General features: G+C 32.5%; 2 long non-coding RNA genes across 3 annotated transcripts; both read left to right on the top strand.

Moving 5' to 3' along the window:
* The first annotated feature begins 1,187 nt into the window (after positions 1 to 1,187).
* Positions 1,188 to 1,907, top strand: LOC139903990 (uncharacterized). The gene is made up of 4 exons (XR_011778615.1): positions 1,188 to 1,353; positions 1,446 to 1,488; positions 1,585 to 1,698; positions 1,813 to 1,907. It is a non-coding gene; the product is annotated as an uncharacterized lncRNA (long non-coding RNA).
* A 1,126-nt stretch (positions 1,908 to 3,033) lies between these two features.
* LOC139903936 (uncharacterized) lies at positions 3,034 to 4,804 on the top strand. 2 transcript variants are annotated; one of them, XR_011778599.1, is made up of 4 exons: positions 3,034 to 3,181; positions 3,308 to 3,377; positions 3,924 to 4,099; positions 4,703 to 4,804. It is a non-coding gene; the product is annotated as an uncharacterized lncRNA (long non-coding RNA). The 2 variants fall into 2 exon arrangements; XR_011778598.1 differs by having other exon boundaries at positions 3,035 to 3,181; positions 3,941 to 4,099.
* The last annotated feature ends 1,353 nt before the right edge of the window (positions 4,805 to 6,157 follow it).

Here is a 6,157-nt window from a genome sequence, read left to right as displayed (position 1 = left end):
AGCATTCAATCAGGTATGAGTTTTTTTCTTGACCGGATCATATTGAATAATCATGTATGGCTATAATAGTTTGGACAACAAATATACAAGGCTATACAACTATGTTTTGGATAAAAAAATAGGTGTTTTGGTTCAACTGAATTTGAGTTTTTTTTTTAATTTTATTTTGAAAATATAGGGTTACTTGGATCATTTTAATAAAAGGCCCGTCTTTGGTTACCTAGGAAGGTAAATTCGGAGTTCTGATCGGTCGAAGTTTGATTTCTCACAAGATTGAACAAGAGCTTGACAGCTTGAATTGATTCTTTGTCGCTGCGGTTCAGGTATTCAATTGCCACAAACTTAATTCTCTAAATATAGATGTAAACGTTTTGTGGTTTATATATTTATTTCAGTTATCAAAGAATATTTTCTTCCAAGTCCAACATCAGATTGCATAAAGTTTACAAGTCTTTGATTTTTCCCATAATATTTTAGTTTCCGATCAAATAATCTCGCTTTTTGAATTATGTATTGGCCTTTAATATCTTGATCGGATTGTCTAATTTGGTATTCGGTCTGCAAAGGTACCCCGAAATTAGTTTTACGATTGATGGGCTTAAAGAGGTCGACATTATACCATTTGAAGAGCCATTTGCAGGTACAATGAAAGTTTTGTACTTTAAGCATAGATTAATGATGTGATTTTTTACACCATGTAATCATTGTCAATTGTGGTGGACTTGAAAGAATTTACTGGGACTTTTTATTATTTTCAATCAAGTGTAAGAGATGCAATATTGGTAGTGATTAGTAGATACTACATGCAACATTAGGTTTGTACGCCATGTGTACTTTTAATTGAACATACTGATGTTTATACGTTTAAGGGTTTCACAATATAGAAGGCAATTTTTTGTTTTTGTTACAAATTATATAACTTACTCATCAGAAAATTTGGTAGCAGTAAGTAAATATTGGTGCACCTACTGCATATGGTCAACCGTGGAGAATGGAATCCTTGCATTCTGAGAAGAAACACATGTGGCCAGGCGATATGGAATGTGTTTTATTTGTCGTCCATCACATTCTTGAATTAAAGCCCTCTCAGCCAACATTAGCAAATATTCGTAATTGCCACTTTTATTTAACAAGATTATCTTTAGATTTTTTATTTATAAATTCTTCGCTATTTACATATAAGCTTTCCAGATTTGAACAATCATGGTGAAGAACTTGTTTGCCTTGATCCTCGACAATTTCTTTTTTAATGGGTAAAGTCCACACATCATTGATCAAGTTTCAGTAGGCAAGCATGGGTCTGGTATCTTTACGTCCAGATAAAAAAGTCCAATTCTTGAACAGATATTTGAGGTATTTCCATCGGGATATGGCTTATTTTAAGAGTTTACATCAAATGATATAAACGTTAACATATTTTGTTTCATCGAATGAGACTGTATCAGCTCAAGCGATTACCAAGTTACCCAACCCGTCCATTTTGACAGGGTAACTTTCAGCTCATTATAGCTTACTAAAGGGACCATAGATTTAAGTGTGTATTCTAATAAGAAAGGCATTAATACTGGTCTTTATTTTTTTCAGCCTGTATCTTGCAAGTCCCGATTTAAAAAATTATCATTCGACGACACGCCTCTTCTAGCCATTTGACTCGGCGAATACCGATTAACCAGAAATTGACGGAAAATCATTTTACAGGTACTGTTTCTAATTGTTTAATTTGATTCAGTTATATACCATTATTGTTTTTATGTTCTTTACTATTATTGATCGGCATTGTTATTGGTAGTGGGTATGGCTTTATTTGTACAGATATTTGGATGCTGGAATATTGAACATTGTCTGCAAATCCATTTTTAACAAAGCTAACGACACGCCGGCATTTGGTCATTTTTTATATAGGTAACAATGCCACACTGCTCCGTTTCTTAAAAAAAAGAGGCTCGCAAAATACTTTTATAGATGATTTATGTTTTACGCTTTGTACTTCCTATCAGCATGTATGCCGAGTCTTTTAATTTTATTATTGATGACTTATTGTGTTGTGAATAATGTAACTACAATATCATGTTTTTCGTTTAAAAATTATCGGAGACATTCGAAAGCTTTTATTGCCACACCTACAAATAGGTATTGAAACAAAAAATGCAAGAGTTTGAAATGCCATCGACAGCCGTTTTGTTAATTACGGTATGTATCTAACATCCCATATATTATAATGATCTGTTTTTTTATTATGCTGCTCAACTATTGCAACAGTTGTCAATACTGCAGAAATTCTTAAGAACAGTGGATTTGACATTAAGAGAGCAAGTATTTGTCTGTCTGTTATTTGTCAAGTGTTTCTCTTTTAATGTGAAACTTCATATAAGTCTAAAGTTTAAAAAGAATAAATATTATATTAGTGAAACAAGTCATTAGTTCATATACAAGAATTTTTTATTCATAAATGTTCTTATTGCCAATCAAAGAAATCACTAGGTTCATTTAGTAGTCAAGTTTGACTCTTTCAAAACAAAGGTCTTCTTTCCTATTTGAATCCCTTCATTTCCACCAGCTTCAGAGTAGTTCAGTTTCTAATATATATATTTGTTCTGGTTTTTCAGTTTGAGTCAAAAGTTGGTAACTTTATCAAATTATACCAACACAATTGCTCTGGGTAAACACTGAGTTAAAATTTGAAAGGAAATCCATCCACATTACTACATTTAATCCTTTAGTTGAGAAATTTTAACATGCAAAATTCAAAGAATATTTCTTGAATTGATAGTATAACTCGAGTTTATGCTATGTATGCATCAGTTTAAGAGGTGTTTGGATATATTTTTAACTTGATTATTAAGAGTCTTATGAATTAGTATTTCCAGGTATTTTTTTTACATTTGAGTAGCAAAGTTTTTATTTATATGTATATATGACAACTATTAAGCGAGTTAAATGATTTGGCGTGTGCGTTGCAGCCCTAATGCACAATAGTCGTACCTCATATGTGCGCCTTATTGCATTTTTACACTTGCCCGATTGCAGCCCTGCTGACTGTTGTTTTAGAGTTTTTTGGTGAAAATATCGTGATTTACACTTGCCTAATCGTAGCACTGTTGCCTCAAACTCTATCTTGGCTATAAGTGATTTAGAAGAATGGGATCATTAGTGTGCATGAGAGACCATTTCTATACATTTGGTAATTTACTTTTTACGTGTTCTTCACGATTGAATATATTATTTTGTTTATTTTAACTCTTGTTTTGTAAATAATATTTAGTTTATTAGAGTTTTGTAATTGATTTTGTTTATATGGATTTCACAGCGGCGTGTCACAACCTGTTCATCACCGCTTATCTGATTTTTCAATACGAAGCTGATAGGTTATTATTGAGGTAATATTTATACTTTGGATTTTTTACTATTTATTTCTTAATATCTAATCCGCGCTTGAAGCCAATAGACATGTCGTTGGAATTAGAAGCTCAAAATCAACATCTGGTATGTTATTTTTGTTCTGTGTGGAAGTTAAATTTACGATCTCTTCCATTATTTACTTTTATCAAAACTCTTCTTTAATCCTTTATTACCTCACGATTCAAAGGATGAATAATCGTTATATCAAAACATGAATGCATGCTTTTTATGATTTACATTCGACATATTAATTGTGGGTTTAATTGACTTGCGATTTGTACATTTAGTGTAGTGTTTCTTTCTTAGATTCATGATTTGACATCTATGGTGTCCAAGATTTTGCTTTACCATTTTCTGTTTATGATGTTTTTGCTTGGCCCAAAGCATCTGTGTACTCGTGATCTAACTAAATACTGAATAAGTTATATGCTTTAGCTATGAAAAAAGTGGTTAAATAGGTTGTAGGTATTTCAAATCTTTTAAGGTCACTTTCACCAATGTAGCCCATTTTGACATTCTGACAGAATATCCAAATATCCAGGTGTAACCAACTTCACGAGGTTACTAATTTGACATGTTAGATGTCAAATTTATGAGAAAGGGCAACTTGGTTTTTGGTATATAATATATTGAAGAATGGTATATCTTTAAAATGAAGTTCTTGGATGCTATTCTGAAGCTTTTGAGCAAATTCGTCCAGGTATACAAAGTCTGTTAAACTTATCTCTTTTAGTAATCTTTTTTGTCTAATATCATTATTGATCAAATTCTTAGGAAAACAATCCAACTAATTAGAAAAAGGAACATTGTACATGGAGTTTGTAGTGTATTTTTAGCTGAATCTGGAATAAAAAGTTAGACTAAAATGACATTAAAGTACAACTCCTGAATGACATGCTTGGATGAATTAACCCAACTGCTAACCATAGCTTTTAGTGGTTAGCAGTGTATTTTAGCTTAATCTAGAAGCGCCCTCACCTCCTCCTCTGCCTCACTCACTTTGTTCTTTTTTCAATTTCACATTTCTCTAAAGCGGCAAATAAACTACTTGAACATCTGGCAAGTTTAACTACGGGCCATTACTAAAAAGAGATTAGTTGACCCACAACCACCCTTTTCTCTTTTTAGACTTCTATACATTACTAATGCTTATAACATGGTTACAAACTTATGATACTTGGAGTTTTGCAATGAAGTCTTAAATTCAGTGTAAATATACGATAGTTTTCCTTACTTTTTTTAATTAATGTACTTATAACTTTACTAATGTCTCTTTTGGAATTTAGTTACCTGTTTCGTGCAGATATCCAGCAAGTTATTTAAATCGACAAACACACTGAAATCAGGTCAAACGCTCTAATGGGTTATTTGTGTTGTGGTGGTGGCTCTCAATGTAACTATTGGTTCATGAACTTATCAATGGGTTCATTTGGGTTCTATTATTTATCAATAGCACTCAAATGGGTTATAGTAATTTTAGATTATTAGATACAGTTGTTAAAAGAACGGAAGTAGAGTTGGGCGTTATTTTGAAACAACTTGCAGTCAAATACTACCTGATGCTCTATATAATTTTGTAATTTTTAATGTTAAAACCATAATTCTATGCTCAAACTCAAATATATATTTCGTTTTGTGTCTCATGTGGTATCAGATTTGCTTTATGAATGTTGAAAATATATTTTGAAAATGTGAACTTGCAACAAATTTTCTTACACGATCCCGCGAATTCGCGGGTCTTAAACTAGTAAGGCTTTATACCATAGAACTAATGCACAGTACACGTACAAATTAACTTCTACCACTTTCTTTCCGCCTAAAGACTTGGAGCACTTACCCCACTATCCAATCGTAAGTCTTTTAATCTCGGTCATCTCATACTACCTATTCAAACATACTATAACATTAACTAAAACTCACACTAACAATAATTAAATTATACTACCACTAGGTATTAAATAATTATCTAAAGTAACTTTTAGCTATGAACACATTAACATGTTAACATGTCTATATCAAAATTACCCAACATTCACTCTCGTAATTTTGATACAAACCTCTTTCAGTCATGCGGTCACGTTTTTCATCGAAACGATCTTGATCTTCTTTCTTTGATTGCATAAGGTTGCAATCCATCTTTTCTTCTTTCATAGGTAAACTTTCGGTCTCGTTCACCTTTATCGGTCTTCGGCCTTCGGTCTCTGGTCTTTGGCCTCTGGGTTTTCTCGGTCAAGACTTTCTTCAATCTTTTACCTAGACTTTCTACGGTTTTGGTCTTTCTCAGACAACCAGGTCATGGTTGTCTTCTTCAGTCTCTATCTACTTTCTTTCTCGGTCTAGGCGCCTTTATAGGTCTAGGTGCCTTTTTCGATCTAGGTGCTTTTCTCGTTTCTTTGCACCTTGTCAAACTTTCTTCTTTCTTTCTTTCATTCGTTCGGTCTTCTTCTTTCTTTCAGTCTTCTTTCTTGACCCCTATGGTGAACACCTTTCATTCTTTCAACCTTTTCTTTTATGCTACTCTGTACTTTCTTTCTTTCCTTCTTTCTGCAAACCAGGATCTTTCTACTTTAAATACTAATTGTTGGAACATACTCACATATAAATGGAAAAAAACAAACATAATCACTTTCAACTTTCTATGTATATTAAAAACAACTCAAGAGACTACAATGTGACTGACTTTCTTAACACTTTCTATGTTTTATTCACATTCAATAAGGCTTTATAAATAGCCATAAAACTCATGCATAGAACACCT

The sequence above is a fragment of the Rutidosis leptorrhynchoides genome, chromosome 4, assembly GCF_046630445.1.
Source record: "Rutidosis leptorrhynchoides isolate AG116_Rl617_1_P2 chromosome 4, CSIRO_AGI_Rlap_v1, whole genome shotgun sequence".
NCBI classification, from domain to species: domain Eukaryota; kingdom Viridiplantae; phylum Streptophyta; class Magnoliopsida; order Asterales; family Asteraceae; genus Rutidosis; species Rutidosis leptorrhynchoides.
Note: the sequence above shows the minus strand (reverse complement) of the source record. Positions and strands in the feature narration are given on the sequence as shown.